The 17,739-nt window shown below is 40.7% G+C and overlaps 1 protein-coding gene across 2 annotated transcripts in view; it reads left to right on the top strand.

Annotated features, from left to right (window-relative positions):
* Window positions 1-3,604: 3,604 nt before the first annotated feature.
* The window catches only part of LOC102294747 (BMP/retinoic acid-inducible neural-specific protein 3), a 59,478-nt gene continuing 45,343 nt past the window's right edge, over window positions 3,605-17,739 (top strand). The window contains exon 1 of one of the 2 annotated variants that reach the window (XM_005948752.2): window positions 3,605-4,577. The gene's annotated coding sequence lies outside the window, so the exon portion shown is untranslated. Of the gene's footprint in view, window positions 4,578-5,042; window positions 5,748-17,739 lie in introns of those variants that run through there. The other variant, XM_042214723.1, reaches the window with a different exon arrangement.

Here is a 17,739-nt window from a genome sequence, read left to right as displayed (position 1 = left end):
ATATTCTAATACCAAATCTGTAGTGCAGCAATAGATAGAAGGTAACACAAGATAGCTTGGGGTAATCTGTATGAAGCATGAGGTATATTCATCCCCCCTGCACCAAATAATCCTAGCTGTTTTAAATATAGAATAGATAACTGCTGCTCTGGTGGTATTCTGGGGGAGATGATAGACGGTGAAATGGAGCCAAAATGAATGGGCCCTTAGTTGAACAGGCCTAAATTCATTTCACAGACCCAGTGGAATGGAGTTATCTGAATCAACTGTCCTCCATGGCTGCCTGAGGGATATTGGAGACTGCTAAGGTCAAATTACAAGCGAGGATTCGACTTGTGTGTGACTGTGGAGAAATTACCTTAAGAGTTTGCAGGAGCCTGACAGGAGCCTGACAGTCAGCGTGTCTGCTACACTAAGATCCACTAAAACAAAAAGAAAGAAAAAACAACCCTTCCTGTTGTGTATTGAAGTCCCTATTGACAAAAGATGTAAAATCAAACAAGCGTTCACGCAAATTTAAAGGTTACATCTCTGATTCAGGAATGACTAAGCACTGACATGGATGTGAACCCCTTTTCTGAAGCGATCGCTGGCATTAGAAGATGAAGAATGACAGCGAAAAAGGCCAAATATCACACTCCTCTTCCTGCTAGAGGGACATCATCCAGACAGCAGTGGAGCTCGGATGAAATGTGACGCTCTCCAGACACCTCCAGGTCCTCTAATGAGATTGTGCTTAAGGTGTAAATTAGTTACACAGTCTTGCTCATCACAGACACTGGAGCAGCAAATCCACTGGGTTGTTCCAGTTCCACCAGCCATGATGGAGATCCATTTCATGAACATCGCTCATTAATATGGTAATGGAAGTCATTAATGCTTGATAGCGAAATTAATAGAATTATAGTACTTGGTGGGTCATAGCCAGGAACAGTGAAAAGGAAGGGGCTTTGTTTCCAGTAGGAGCCATTTGCAGGAAGAAACATGTTTCTAGTGAGAGTGTTTAAACATCCAAAAATCAGTGAATATGTTTTGCATTTAACACTCACAGATACAAAATGACTAATCCAGTGAAATGTGGACGTGGTTTGTGTTTCAGCACTGGTGAGTGAGCAGAAGCAGAGAATTTTGAGCATCAGCCTCCTGGTAGCAGTCACCTTTGACCACTGCAATCATCTGCTTCTCATACGCACATGCACGTTGTCACGGTGGTTTATATATGCATCTAGTGTGTGATTATTTGAAAACAGATGCCACCAAGGGAGTGTGCTCTGTCTTAAATCTTCAGTTGACCAGTCGGCATGCATTAGAGATGAATGCACCAATCTAAATACTGATACTATTGATACCAGCACTGGTATTGGCATTGGATCGATACTAGTGCGATAGGATCGATATTTTGTTTCTATCCTCCAAGTAGAGCATGTAGCCCACTGCTTTATTTTGGACATGTTGATACAGTTTCTGCGAACACTAAAAATGATAAGGGAAATTCATTTGCAATTATTTTAGCCATTTAGCTTTACCTTTTCATCGAGGACAACCTTGTGAGCTGCACTACTGAATTACAGCTATCTCCCATAAAATGGGTAGTATAAAATTGAAGATCGCCTCTGGCTGAGTCTTTAAGTCTAGAAATGAGTGAGTGACGTCATGGTGTATGCAACAATATTGACTTCAGTACACAACAAAACATTTGAACTTTTATATACTGTCTATCCCAGTGGTTTTCAAACATTTTACACAATAGGCACAACCTTCACATATGCACACTGGCTTCTCTGCCAAGTGAGCTGCCATTGGCCTTTCTTTTAACTGTCTTGTTAGTTAAACAGCATCATCTGCATATTTATAAATATTTCTTTATAATTTTCCCTTCATTCCCTTGTCCAACCTTTTCACATAGTCTAACACATAACCCTACTGTTTCTTGCATTCTTCGGCATTCTTTTGAGTTAAGCTGAAGGCCATACAACGTTAAACTGCCAGCTTTTACAAAGATTTCCTTTTCTTTTTCCTTTACTTTGTGTTTTAGTTTGACCAGATGGACTTGCCCATCATACGAGATTTGTCAGAAGACAAATCAGGATTATCAGAGTCTTGGTTGGTAAATAAATAAACAGTTGTGGGCAGTAAATATATTGCATCCATTGTTTTTTGTTTGTTTGTTTGGTGCAGCTGTATAATGTAATAATTGACTGAAAGTGCAAACGGTGTCTGCCTTCCTTCGGGAACTACTTGTTTACCCAACCAAGCATTGAAAGTTTTTAGCTGATCAGAAAGTTTAACCTCCACGATCCCAGGAGCTCAAAAGATCGTGGTTATTCTGCCCAAGGTCAGCACCCCACCCACAAGCTTATCACCAGTAACAACTACGCAGCCAGAGGCCTTTAATATGAATGACAAATGAGCCTGGATAGTGGGACAACGCTGTCATCTTTGTACTTGCAGCATACAGATGGATGCACGCACTTAAGGAAATGCTTATATTAGACGCATTTTTCTAACAAGTTGTCACATTTTGCAGCACCGGTCTGATCGGAATTGACAGTTGGGGATATAAAAAAAATCAGAGTCTGTGTCACGCTGAATCTGCCACAAATCTCTGCTGGGACGCGACATAAATCAACTTCAGAACCACGGACAGCTCCAGTACGGTACGGCATACTAAAAGGAGGCTGGAACGCACGGGGAAACTGGGTTAATTAGCACCACACCGAGGCTACTGTGCCCACAGAATTCCACATCCCGATTGCTCCCACGGATTAATTTCTGCTGTTTCTGGGTAGATTCGGGTGCCGACAGAATTATGAGATGAGGAACGGCCCGGGCACCCCCCGCTCCCCCAACACACACACAAACACACACACAGAGACACACACAGAATTGTATATGTTGCAGTCTCATCATCAGCGTTTATCAGTGCATGCAATATGAAATCTCTGCAGTGAAGTATTTAGCATTCACTTTTTTTTGTTCTTGATGTTTTAGGAATTATGGGCTGGTCTCTGAGAGGATTCAAATTGCATTTCAGATGTAATTCGGGCACAGTGCGCACGCTTTCCCACCAGCCTGCATGTTAATTATTTCTGCAAAGTAGTAAGAGCCAATAAAAAGGAAACGGAATCCGCCTCCCTGACCAATTCACATCCTGCACGCTCTGGCGCCGCTTTTGATCAATGCAATCTGAAATGAAATCAGGTGCCCAGGCAGCATACAGTTGAACAGCGTTGATCCCTGTTGCTATAATGTGTGCTGTCACAGTCATTATGAAAATGCCAGCATCTATTCATTCACTCAGTTGCTGTATCTCTGCTGCATGGTGATTTTTATTTTTATTTTATTTTATTTTGAAGCAGAGCCGCCTTTGCAGTGCCATTTAATGACTCATGGTTCATGCATAGGCATGCTCCACAAGACAAAACCAAAGAGGATTAGGCATTATGCTCAACACCTTCTCCTCCTCTAACTAATGTGACAGCTCAGACACATAAGGACTTAAACACTGACGTCCTCTCTAGAGGGGCTTTTTTCTGGAGTTTGCAGCCAAGCAGTTATGAGGGATATTCAATGACTTCCGATGCTCGTATCTTTAGAAATAGCTGCAGCATTAAAACAAGTATATTGGGGCATAAAGTTAATGGCAGGAATGCCATTTCGAGCATTTTGCGAAAAGGGCTTTTCATCTGAAGTGAGCGGGGGGAGAAAGTCACGCATTATTATTCTCGCCACGTCGGCTACCTTAGTCTACCCTCCTTTGGCAGCTATTACAGAGGGCTACTTGTGTCTTAAACATGTGACTAAGTGAGAGAGGGGCACAGGGGAGAGCCGAAGCGCCCATGCCTGTTATCTGCTGAGCGCCTATACCTTCAGTTTCCACAGGATCTGCGCTCCTCCACACAGCGCTGCGGAGTAGGCGGGTCAAGTAGGTGGAACAAAAAAAGAAAAAAAAGAAAAAAGAAAAACGGTGCCGGGGCGGAATTCACAACGGGATATTTAACAATCTTCGTGGGGTGGCAGGTAGCCGCATTCCGTCGCATCTGTCCGAGGCTGGACCCCGCCGCTTTCTGGTAACTGCGCTAAGACAGCTTTTAATCTCCTGAACGTTAGCTCCTCTGCGCTCCTGGAGTCTTTCTCCTCCTCCTCCTCCTGCTCGTTTCTCCGATTGACTACATCTCCTGCTGGATGATTTCATTTTGTAAAGTCATTATCCCCAGAAAGGTCAGAGCCTCTGCTTCCAGGAACGTTGAATTAACTGTGGGATAAGCCGGTTGTCAACCCCAAGCGCACCCCCGACTGCTTTTCTCAAAGTTTCTCACTGGTGTAGAACCGACCGTCGGATTTGTCCGGAGCAGCTTTACCTCTTTTTTTTTCTCGGAGTGTTTTTCTTTTTTTTTTCTTGCTTTTTTTTCTTTTCTTTTTTTTGAGTGGTGTTTTTTTCCCTCGGTGGAGTTGCAGTTGAACCCTGACAAACTGTGAAATGAGTTTCTCCACAATCTGGGCAGCTGAGAGCCACCGGGATTCGGCGAGAGCATGGGACACACTGAGTTAAACTTTCTCTGTCGTCCTAAACTGCGGTGAGTTCTTGCAATTTAGCTTAATTTGTCGAATTTGTGCGAGTATAAAGTAAAAGAAAAACCCCACGCTACCTGTGGATGTTCACCCTCAGCACCGTGTTTGGCCCGAATAGCTCTTTGCATCTGCTGTGACTGTGACATCAGTGAATTTCTTTGTTGCTTGACCACAGTACAATGTGAAACTCTCACGCACAGACGCATACACACAGTCTCACCCCTGCATACATGCACACAAACTCCCGAACTGTATCTGCTGGCACTTTCAGGAGAGCATACACAATATTGCTTTTCATGCCTTGTCAGTTTATACATGAGCACAATCAGACTCATCTCCTCCTCCTCCTTTCTCATTGCCTGTCTCCTCCCCCCCCCCCCCCCCCCCCCCCCCCCACCTACCCCTCCTTCACCCACACTGCCACTCTTTATCTGCCTTAACAACAAACATTTCTAATCTATATTCCTCAGGGGTGTATTGGCATTCGCTCCTGTGGAGGATCAGATCTCTTACACTGATGTGTGGACAGAGTACTGCTCGCCAAGCTCCCAGCTCTGCTCTCAGGCTGGAAGAGTGAAAAAAAAAATAGTCCCACTGATTTCATAATTATACATCGCACCCTCAAGCCTCACCCTCAAAAAAGGCACATGAGTCAAAGGCAGCCTTATGGGATCAGTGGAGGCTGCGATAATGAGCCAAATACCCTCCAAGAAAACAAATAACATTTAAAATGCTATCATAGTGGCCCGAGGGCATGCTGGCATAGGTGCTATTTGCAGTATTTTAAATGTAACTTCATGTGAAAACCCCCAACTGCAGTGGCAGGAAGGTTGGTTTTGTTGCAAAGCTTCACGGTAGGAAAAAAAAAGTCAGTGAATCACTGCTGTAATTCTCATTGCCACTTGCCAGTGTTAGGCACAAGTGCCAAAGCCTCAGACTGTTTATAGGGCCACAACAGGGCCACTGTTCAGCAGTGTCCTCATCTATCCTGGGAGACTGGTGAACTCAACCGTGTCCAGGCCTGAAAGGCACACTGTCTCCTCCTATGAAAAGAGAGATTTCTCTCCTTGCATCGGTCATCTGAGCAACAAAAACGGAAGGAGCTCAAAACCTTGTCTGATTCTTTTTTTTCTCTACTTCACTGCTGAGATGCCAATCGAGGCTGTATATGGCGTGTAAGTCTAATTTTCTGTGTTCGTGTCTGTTTGCTTGTCCGTCAGAGTGACGATGACAGGACCATCTGTCTGTGATTGACGTGTACTTGAGAGGAAACAAATCGAGCTTGAACAGAACTTTTACAGGGCAACTGTGACTGAGCAGGAAACCAGCTATAGGCTTTTTAGACTGAGGCTAACAGGAGGCACTACATGCCTGAGAGGGCTCCTTGTTCTTACAGTTTAGTGGTGGGCAGGAGGCAGCTTCATTTGAAGGTGTGATGGCTGAAGAAGGGCGGATGTGGTGGGAGGAAGTGGGGAAAAAAAGAGCAGAAAGCACAGGAAAAAGGACGAGAAAAGCTCTGCGCAGAACATTAAGTTAATGCAACGTAAAGTAGTTTTCTGTTGCTGACTTCAGGAGGATCGGTGGATGAGGTTTAGAGGGTGGTACCAAGTGTTCAGCTTAAGAAACCCTGTAATTGATCATAATTGTTATTTTTAGGGGGCAAATTACAGTTGGCATGATGACACAATGACATAAGGAAGTAAAGTCATAAGCTAAAGAAGAAACGAGAAGAAGAAGAAAAACAAGAAGATCACCCCTTCTTGGTTTAGGTGGTATTTCGAGGGTCGAGTTTTGCCGGGATCTGCTCAACATCTTCAGCCCATTAATTTATGATAATGAGCAAACTGACAAAGTTTCACTTCAGACAGAGAAGAGCCGCTGCAAGGAGAAGAGGGAAAAGTGGGAGAGATGAGAAGATGAGAGAAAAGCTAAAGAGGAGAAAATCAAAAAGTTTCATTGAGGGATTTGAGGCTGACTTTGGCGCTAAAGTAGAATCTCTCAGATTAAGACCGACGGGGGCATTAAGCCAAAAATCTCTCTCTGAGGCAACTGGTAATTGAATGTTGAGTCTGAGCGTATTCTGTAGAGGCGCACAAACGGATGGACACAGGGCTGCTTTGAGAGCAAAATTGTACCATATTGCACATAATTCTTTACAGATCAAGGACAGACTTCCTGTCATTAAAACAGGCAGGTGTCACGCTGTCACCCTGCCCATAAATATGCACTGACAGAGGTGGCTGAGCATGTGACTGGATGACACATGAGGGGGGTTGCTTTTCAAATTTTAACTAGCTTACCTGATCAGTAGTGGAAGAATCGTGCAGTGAAACATGTATTTCCATTTACAGATATTCACAGAGCCAGAGTTGCAGCAGAATACCAGAAGAAAAAAGAGCCCAGAGTAAATAGTGAGGGAGGAATGTGTGCCTTTAATTTAAGAGCAACCTTTGTGTCTGTGTGTACAAGGCCACCAGCAGAAGAGGCCTATTTGTGTTCTCCGGTGATTTATAGAAGCTTCCTCTCTGTATGTTCTTGGCCACTCAGTGATATGCAGCCATATAAATGCTAGAAAGTGAGAAGTTTACAGTCTGAGGAGCAATCATTAAGACAGCTTTCCCCCTGTTTGCTTTCAGCTGAACTTTTACGCACGGCACCTTATAATGATTTACAATATTCTCGCGGATTAATCCTCACAGAGTTTTACTCGTTAAAACCTCCAACCTGCTTCACACGCCATCGATTGAGCTAAACGATTGATCTCACGTTGCCTCCACAGACAGCCACCGCAAGGAAAAGACGTATGCAGATACTGTGCGCTGCCGGAGAAACACTCAGAATTTTTTCTGCCTGTGCTAACATAATTATATTGATAGTCAACACTCGGAAATCAAAGTTTGCTGTGGATTGATTTGGAGGAGCTTGAAGTGTTGCGAGCTAACTTTCTTTGCATAATGATGTGAAATGTTGATGTCAGTGTGTGAGCTGACTGGGCGCGCCGCTATTCATCTTTCATAATGAATTGTCGCTGTAGTAAATGAATGGTGCTGGGGGGGTGCTGTTTTTTGTTATCAGTTTATTGCTTCCTCCAGCCAAATTTTCCGTCCTGCGTTTGCGAGGAGAAGGATTTGTCGGACTGATCTATTTCCATGTTGGCCTAGAAGATGTCTGCTGTCGAGTCTCTCCGCCTTAATCAGCTACTGTCTCATTTTGTAAATAGTCACAGAAAGATTAAATTGGATTTTTTTTAATACAAAGACATAGAGTCTTATGTGGCACATGCCTATGCCTGTTAAACAGAACTACACACTGTTTCACTGTAAAGTCCCACCGTGCATTTGTGACAATAACACGGGCTGGGTTATTGGGTTATATGCTGCCTGGCTCCACTGTTGCACAGCTGCATTCATTTCACATGGAGAACAAAGAGTTTTTGTTTTTGCTGTATAACAGTAGCATCCACACTGAGCAAATGCATCATTAGTACACAGTATATTGCCTTCGCCATACTTAACTCTAATGCATTGTTTTTGGGGTCTAGTTGCGCCAGACCCTCGTAGAGGTAGGAGATACCAACCAAACAAACAAAAAACATTGTCTTTCAAATAAAATCATCTTAATGTTTGCTGAGTTTTAGACATGTTGTTACAATTGCTGTTTAGCGAGATTTGATTTGAATAAATTCACCTGATTTTTTGTGTGTCACAGATCCATGACTTGCACGGTTACATGATCTGTTTTTTAAAATATATAAATTGCTTACTCTAGTAGCACCATTCCAAAATAAGTAAATATTTCTGCTTAAACATGCTCGTAATATGTTTAATCTTCAGTTCGAGGATCTATCCATATCAAAAACAACAAATAATTATCAACATTTATAGGATATATTGTACTTTTTTGTCACCTCATTTATGAAACCAGCTGTATATTAAACTATATACTCTTATTCTTCTGCTATATTGTTTTTATTATCATATATATTATAAATTTTAATCATGAAAATGTTTCCTGAGTGTCATGAATCTACATAAAAGAGGCATGGAAGTAAGTAAGATTAAACATGAGCCTGTCTATGATGCTGTTGTGTTTTGTTGATGATTAAAGTATCACAGGGTCACAATTTTGTCTCTATTTTGGTCTTGAAATGATACTAGTGTGCTGTAATACACAATTCAATCAAACAAACAGAAGTTTTAACATGTATTTGTCCTTCTGTATTGTTGAAAAATAAATGTTTCGTAAGCCACAGAAAAAGATTGGCTGAGTAAATGTCATTTTGTTTGCATGATTTGTTTGTTGCACTCCTTTTTACGTAAAATGATTGGAAAACACAACTATTACGTTGGAGCATTTGTCATAAATAAAGAAAGCAGCCTAGGTATGATAATCAGAGCCATTAATAGAGTAATTTAAAATAGAATGGGGCCATAAATCATCCCACTCTGTCATTTTATTTGCTAAAATAGCTTGGTTGCTTTAGAGTTAAAAATACATGAATATACAGTAGTATATATGATTATAGCAGCACCAGCCAGTTTAAATAGGAAATGTAAATAAGTTTCCATTTTTTCTATGAGTAGACCGGAATGTATTTGCATACAAAGAGGATTAGTAAAGATAAAGAAAACTGCAGAAAATCACAAAGTCTGATAGCTTTACAGGGATAAAATGAGTTTAAAAGAGCAGTTTAATGTAAAACATGAAATTAGGGCTCGTTGTCTTCTCTTATTAATTCAGATTTTAGTATCCGAGAGCATCATGGTGGGTGTTTTTTTTTTAAAACATTCCATCATTAGATTGGATCACCAGCATCTTCAGAAGTCTCAGAAGTAAATTTGAGAGTCCACAGAAAAACACCTACACAACAGTTTGTACAGGGGAAAAAAGCACTCAGTCACACACCCACACTGCCTACACACTTCCACTGACCTTCCCCGCAGCAGCTTAGCGTTGCTATTCATGTATTATTGTTTTGGGTTTTCATGTCTAAAGTTTTTAAATGCATGTTTGTAGATCTGTAAATATGTGTGTTCATGGCTGCGCATGTAAGCACTTTGATAGTGACATTTTTATTTATTTATTTATTTATTTTTTGGTCTTTGATGTCTTTTTCCCAGGACACCATGGGAGCTGATCCTTTTTATTTGTTTGTAAGACAGCCGGATGAGTGCAACTGGCAGTCATATTATAATTTCACAAAGGCTGTGTTTTACCCGTGGCACTGGTATGAGAGGCATTGTTGACAGTTGTAGCGGGGAAGATAACTAGGTTAATTAGTGCCAAAAACCTCATTAGTCAGCACGGAGGGGAAGATGTAAAGTTTATCAGTTCCTGTTTCCCTACTTTGAGGATGGTTTCAGGGTTGGCTTGCAGACAAGTTACAAAGTGGATCCTGTTGAAGAAATTCTAATGAAATGTTTTAATCAAATCCTCCCCCCTGCAAAGTGCATGCCTCCCCTCCATCTATTTTTCTACTATTGTTTTCCTTCAAATGTGTTCAAATTGTGAGATATCACAAAAAGAGACTTGTTTCAATTTGCATATTTGCTGTGCCAAAAAAGTAGATCTGCTGTGTGTGTGTGTTCCAGACATGGATATGGGGACACTTTGTGAGAACACACATACATACATTTACACTTAAACACACACATACACACACACAGCTCAGGCAGGTGACCATTACAGCTCTGGCATTCTTCAATAAGTGAGCAGATGTTCGGGGGCTGGAAGCTCAGTTCTGTCCCAATCTCCGACGAGAACGGCTGCTGAAATTCTCAAGAAAGATTAGGCTTGGGAGTTCCCTCGTCTCATCAAGCTTACTGTATCCTCCAAAAGACGGGGTGAGAGTCAAGATCCAACACTGCAGTCGGTAGCCAGCCCTATATCTCTGGAGGAAACATGTAATTTTGGCTGTTACACAAAGTTACTGGAAGAGCTGCAGCGCAGCCTGAAAGAAAAAAAAATTGTGCAGACAGATACATCTATTCATCACAAATGGAGCAGATTGGTAGGCAAGGCGAAATAAATGAGCTGTTTAGAATATTCTGTTTAGCAAAATCAATTGAGATATTAACTCAAAGTGGCAACACTGCTAATTTTGTTAATTTAGCTCAAGAAGCCTGTGAATCAATCACCCGCTTTCAAAACGAGCAACGAATAATGTCGAGGATATCGGCAATCACGGCTTCTATGAAATCATTTCTTTGACCGAATGAGGAATTTGCAAACATTTTATTTCATCCCAGGGCTGCTAATCTGTGAGATTTTACAGCTGTACCATCTGAGGGCATTACAAATAATGGTTTTTATTGAATCTTTCAGTGTTTTCTGGGAAAAACGGGAAAAACAAAACAAAGAGAGCTGTCGTTTTCACGCAGATGCTCCAAATAGCTGGAGGAAATGCGGGCTCCGCACTGTGCACGTCATACCTTTAATGTAACCACCAGTAGTTCTTGTGATGAAAAATGCTTTGACTCAGTGTCTCATCTTTTCATTGACTTTTTTGCCTCAGGGAAGAACATTTTGAGAGATGACTAAGTTATGGACATGTGTTTCATTTTTGCTTGACTGGTGTTCTCGCAAAAATAAAAATAAAACAGCCAACCCTGCTTTCCAATCTGAAGTTATGTTCCGAGAAAAACGGTAATTCTTTCATTGTGAAATGACTGCACGTCCCGCAGCGTGTCATTATTGCAGTTGAGATATGGCACTTAATAGTCCGACAAATGTAATATCTAAAAGAAGTCCACAGTAATACACATGCAATTTAGAATGGATGATACACCTGCATTAGAAGTGTTAGGGACTGAAATCACTGATTTGAATCTGAAAATTCATTCAAAAGATTAAATGGCTCTACTTGTGTTGGGCTCTCAATATTTGTAAGTCACTAATTTATTGTTAGGAGCTCAAATTCTAGACCCACATTAAGGAAATAAAAATATCTAAACAGCAAATTAAATATTTGCTTTTTTGGGTATTTTAAAGAAAACCCTACGGCAATACTGGATGAGACCTGCAAGGCATTTGTAGAGCTTTTTTTTCTGCCATCCAACTGCTATCAACTTAATGGCTAATAACGTCGTGGCTCAGACACGGCTGTATATGTGGAGACAGGAAGAGAGATTGAGAGACAGTTAGGGAGGAACAGAGAGAGAGACTGGGGAGTTTATTTCTCAATTCCACCATTAAGCAAAAGTAATGCATTAACATTATACACATTCCAGAGCACACAGAATCATATTTAGCCTCAGCAAGCCTGTCTTGGTTGATGGTATCAAATCATAAAAGTCTTCAGGTTCTTCCCTTTGTCATATTTCTTTTTTCCAAATTACCTTTAATACACTTGATGAGATACAGCAGCAAACCCAACGGTTGTATCTTTAGCCTGAAAAGAAGAAAATAGTGTGGTCTTTTATATCACCGCCATATGCTGAAGGTTAAGGATTCTGATCATATAATTGCATTTTTGTTCATTTATAGGACACAAGGTTTTCTTTAGTGCTGCACATACAAGCACTTTTATAGATGTTGGCAGTCGATGTCAATAAGTACAATCTGTACCTTAGTGTGACTACCTGGATTTTAAGATTAAGAAAGAAAAAACTAGAAGGAAACCTGAGTTTTGAGATGATATTTTACAAATCCAGATGAGAAAATGTTGCCTGAAAGTATACTGCAGAAACTCTTTGCTCCTTTCAGACTTTATTGAGCACACACCATGTTGTCTGTGTTTTTATGTTCCTTCTACCTGCGTACTCCTCAACCGGTCGCAGCAGATGCCGACCCTTCCCTGAGCCTGCTTCTGCCAGATGCCCTTCCTTCCTGTTAAAAAGGAGTTCCTCCTCCCCCTTGTTGCCAGGTGCTTTCTCAGAGGGGATTATTGCAACATTGGGGTTCTCTGTGCAGCAGTGTAGGGTCTTTATCTTAGATTATCAAGTGCCTTAGAATGAATGTTGTTGTGATCTAACTCTATATAAATGAAAATGAGGCGAAGGGAATTTTCTGTGATTGCAGAGAATGGTTTAAACCCCAAGAGATGAAATGTATTTGGAAATAACTTGACAAATGTCTTATTCAGAATTTGAATAAGATGAGAAAGATGTATCACAGAGTTACGCATCACTTTTTTTTTTTTTTTTTTTTGCTGTGCCATCGACGTACGTGGCCTTTAGGTCACGTAATGACAAGAAATTAAACCTTGCATATGATGAGAGTCATCAAAGATGACTTGTTAAGTATTTTTTCAGCTGAAATATTTGATGTTCAGCGGTGCTTACTGAATATAGCCTGTCATTATGATGGGCAGTGGGCGTAAAAATGTTGTAGTTTGATCCACTGTTGGCTGTGCTTCAGTGGAATGGCCATTTGTTTAACACCCTCCTCTCTCTATTGAAGTAGCAGGACAAAAAAAGGAAAGCATTTCCAAATGGATATTTCTTCCCCACAGAAATAAACAGGACCTTGTCATAGGTGTCATTTCAAAGATAAATTGCAATCTCTGAGCGTTCCCGCTGCTCAAAGAAACATTATGTTTCCTCTGCAAATGTCTTGGACATTTTTTTTTCTTTTACATGAAAAACAATCATGTGTCACATGACAAGGCTGAAGCGATTGTGCATGGGGGCACGTGCTGACTGTCCATTTCGTCAGAGAGCTGCTGGAAACCTTGAGAGCACAATGACAGATGTTTACAAATCTAGAAAAAAAGGTTTATGGAATATTATGTTTTACTTTTTTCAGATTGTAAATTGAAATTATAATTACCTGAGTCCTCATAGAATAAGCCCAGCAGCCTTTTTTGAGACTTACAAAAAGATTATGAAAAGAGTGGAAAAACAATAGTCACTTGATTGTTCACATAAACATGGATTTGCTATATGATGCCACATCTCGCCTCCTTCCAATATTGTTCTTGGTATTTGCCAATCCGGAGGACGCAACTCTTCATTAAATTCATGTGTGGGAAAATGTGGTCCCCCATCATTTGCACTCCCGTCACAATTCCATTGAGAGGACCTCACATGAACAAACAGTGCTTTCATTTTATACAGAGGTTCCAAACAGCCTCGAGCTAACTGCTGGCCCACGTCGTGCAAAATCATATTTGAGTGGATCTGCTGGAGCTCCGGTTGCTTCCTTACTGCTTCACATGAAAATTCCTTCCATCTTCTATCTCCCGACATTTGTTTTGTTGTTTCTAGATTATACAGGGCGTTCAAGGACGAGTGCTTTTAACACGGCTTCATGAAATGCACTGAGTGCACAAGTTGAATATTATAGCATAATCTAGAGGTAAAGTAAGAAAAAAAAGAGAGAAATGCATTTGTCTAAAAATAGCAAATGTCCGTATGTCATTAGCGATTTGATGCAAAGTTAGCTTTTAGAGGTAATTGAGGCAGATGAGGATGAGAGTGGGTTGTGTGAGGAAGGTGAGACAAAAGAAGTATGGTGGGGTGAAAAAGAGAGAAAGCGAGGCGAAGGGATTCGAGAGAGGCCCATGTTCTCCTGCATCAGCGTTTTGGACAGCTGCCTGTTGGATGATAGGATTAAAGAGTCTTTAAATGTGACCTCTGAGCTGTATTTTGATATTAACATGCCAGAAACTGCCCTCTGAGCAAGGTCACTTTATACCCAACATGCACAATGTAAAGTAGAAAAAAACAAAGCATTTCATCTGTGTTATGAGAGGCTGGAGGTAGGTGTGGATTCATCTAATGGAGCTGCACTAGCAGCTTATTTTTGGGGCCATTTTACTGCAGCAGAGGCACACTGTCAGTACACAGCAACTTGTTCTCAAACTTCACACTATAGGATAGTAACCCGTAACTTTGGTGTCAGATTTTTGACAAAACACACACAAAGCATAACTGCTCACTGTGTGGCAGCGTCTCTGCTGAAGGAATAGGGACGGAGAAAGAAAAGTGAAACGCTCAAGCTCACACGGAGAGCGTGGCAGACGATAACAGAAATGCTGGGAAGACAGAGGTCTCTCTGTCACAGTCCAATAAACTATTCAGCACTGCTGGAATGCGAGGAGAAATTGCTGAAGGAAACACTCACAGTTTAACTGCATCAACAACAAAGAAGTTGAAAGAGATCTGGGGGAGGATTTGCCCTGTATCGGCACCGGGTAACACCGTTCTCGGCCCCGTTTCATTAAAATTGTACCACGTTTCTGCCTACTGCATGTTATACAAGACCTTAAGGTAATGTGTACTTATCAAAACTGCAGACTTGTGGGTGTAGTCTTTGACCTGACCTGATCAGTTAGTTTTTCCGTTTGATCAAGTCTTTCCCAGTTAGATTATCATAAAGATGATTTTTCAACAATCGGCAAAAAAATTAAAAATAAAAAAGCGCAAGTTATGCAAATGATAAAGTAGTGGGCTGCTATGAGAGCAAATAATTTTTCTGATCCAGTTCATCAGGTTTCAGTGTGGGGTCACAGCTGGGCAAAGTTCACCTCAGTCTCATAAAGCACTGTCTCCATCGGCTGTCCCTGCAGAGTTCTTCCCCTCCCACATCCAGCTTTTCATCACCTCATCCAAGTCTGGCTTTCCCTTTTGTGTCTGTGGCTCTACAATGTAAAGCTGTAACATACATTAGCAGGACAGCTTTTTCTTTCTGTTTGTCTGAGTCTTTTTTTGTAAAAGGTGGGATTTCAGGGGCTGGATGCATCCCAACTCCAGTCACTGAGTCAGATGTCCCACCCTTCAGCTGTTAACACTGAGGAACCCTGGCATGTTAGGAGGAGTCTAACAGACAGGGAGTCTGCTCTTTGCAGGTTTTAATAAACTTAAGGTCTATTCCCAGCTGTAGAATCAAAGACTTGACTGCTCCGGACTGCTCTGAAATGTGACTTTTTGACTCAACTCCCTGAAGTCTTGAGCTCACAGAAGATTTGAAGTAAAAAATCTCAAGACCCAAGTCAGGCTAGAGACTAATTTCTTCAATTTTGGCAATGTACTTTAAGCACCATGCAGCAGCTGTGAAAGAAAAATGTTCCACAAAATACTCGAACAGCTTGGATTATGACTCAGTTTAATACTTATAACCCAACTTGGACATTTGAGTTTAGATTTGAGACCTGCATTAGTGCAATTGAGACTTAACTGCCTGTTGGAGATCTGAATATACATGTCTTTTTTAAAAAAAAAAAAACACATTTTGCATAGTTCAATGATGTCATGCAAAAACCAAATTGCATGTCAGGCATTAGCACGTGCTTTCTGTTAATTAAAAGCACACTAAACCATAAAGCTGGTTATACAGATGTTTACATAAACACAAGTGAGAATGGACACACACACCAGGGCTTGACAAACTGAGTCTGGGGAGTGCTGACAGCGATGTCAGACTGAAATCAATTTCCAAATTGCCAGCTCATCTCATCTCATTAAAATGACTAAATGAAAGTCCTCCTGCATGTTTAACTTTCAATAATTAACCCTGTAGATGAATATATCATCGTATTTGATAGCAATTTTGTTCTTTTTCTTTCTTCCCTTTACCCACCTCAAGCTGTGGTGTGTTCTTCCAGTGCTGTCGCCTGCATTGTCTGAGAGCAGTGATTTTTTTTTTAAACCTTCACACCCCCGGTCATATGGCTGACTTAACTTGACAGATTGTCATCACAATACTGTAATGGGACTCACCCCCCACCCCCAATACCCCAACACACATACATGCACACACACTGCAGGGGAGATGATTGACAGAACTCAAAATGGTGATAGAGACTAATGCGAGCTCTGGACAACAGTATGAACAGCAGGTAGTCTGATAAATCACAGCAGCCAAGACTTTTTATCTTAAAGTGTGTCTGTGCGTGTGGGAGTGTGTTCTTCCTTCCATTGATTTGCATGAAACTGCAGCTCTTAATAGATGTGTTGCGGTGTGACAGTAAAGTGTTGGAGTATGACGGGGATAGTTTTAAAAACAGCAGCAAAGCAATTATTCACCAAGTTAAAGAGATGAATTTATAATTAGAATCATGCCAGTTTAGACTTTTTTTCTTCCTGGTGGAACTTCTACATCCGAATATTTCTGCAAATCACAGCACCAGGCTGCAGTAGAAGTGTGTAAAATTAGTAATCAAGTCTTTTCAGTTCAAATTATTTTCTTTTGGATGGAAATCCCAGCTCACATGGAGCAGTGAATGCGGCGAATTGTAACAAAAGTTAAATACACTTTTTTTGGGTGGGGGGCTAAATGGTTTTGTGTCTCTCTAAAGTAAGATGGATTCACAGCACTTTATTGCTAGAGATGGCACGATACCACTTTTTTATGTTCGATACTAATACTGATATCATAAATTTGGATATTTGCAGATACCGATATGAATATGAATATGTATTTTTTTAATGAATAAAACTGTTTTTTTAATACATCTTGCTGCATTTTGTATAAGTTCACACTCGAGTTTTAAAACACAAAACACCAAAGCTATTCTGTTATACCTGTAGGCAAAAAATACACTGCACCCAAAATATTACATAGTTCAGCAATACTGATCTATCTAATTTACTCAAACCTACACCATCCTCCCTATTCGAGTATTTTAAAGAGTACTTAGCAGAAATATTAAGCAACCTAAATAATAGGGCTGCCAACTCCCAGCAAAAAAAAAAAAAGGCAACCACCCCCCACCCTGTGATGCTTGATCAACGCAATCAACTTAAATTCAATGCATGTGTAAAAAAATCAATTATTTTTCTACAATAATTAAATAGATTCAACATCTTTCTTCAACAGAATTGCAGACTGCACAGCCTTCCCAAAGGAAAAAGCACTATAGCTTACTAGGGCATATTAGACTTAATAGTTACTATATACAGTAATGGACTTCTATATATTTTATATAAGATTAAAACTTTGGGTGTAAGATTCAGATAATTATTTATGAAAATCTAGACATTTTAAATGAGAATAAGAAAGAAAAGTATGTCTTTGTGCCCCCTTTTCCCTGTTAATGCCTGTTATAGCCCCCTGGCTAAACTTTGCTAGATCCACCCCTGCACAGTTACCAGCTGTCAGCTACGTAGAAAAGGATCCTGGTGTAGAAAGTAATATTGAATAAATTTTAATTGTTGTTTCTGTTGTTTAGCTGCTGGTTTCCTCTTTCTGGTGCAAAGTGGGCCAAAAACAAACAAGAGAGACGGC

Source organism: Haplochromis burtoni, unplaced genomic scaffold (genome assembly GCF_018398535.1).
Source record: "Haplochromis burtoni strain Fernald_Lab_line unplaced genomic scaffold, NCSU_Asbu1 Contig_604, whole genome shotgun sequence".
NCBI lineage: Eukaryota > Metazoa > Chordata > Actinopteri > Cichliformes > Cichlidae > Haplochromis > Haplochromis burtoni.
The sequence above is the reverse complement of the archived record's forward strand: the minus strand, read 5'-3'. Positions and strand labels throughout refer to the sequence as shown.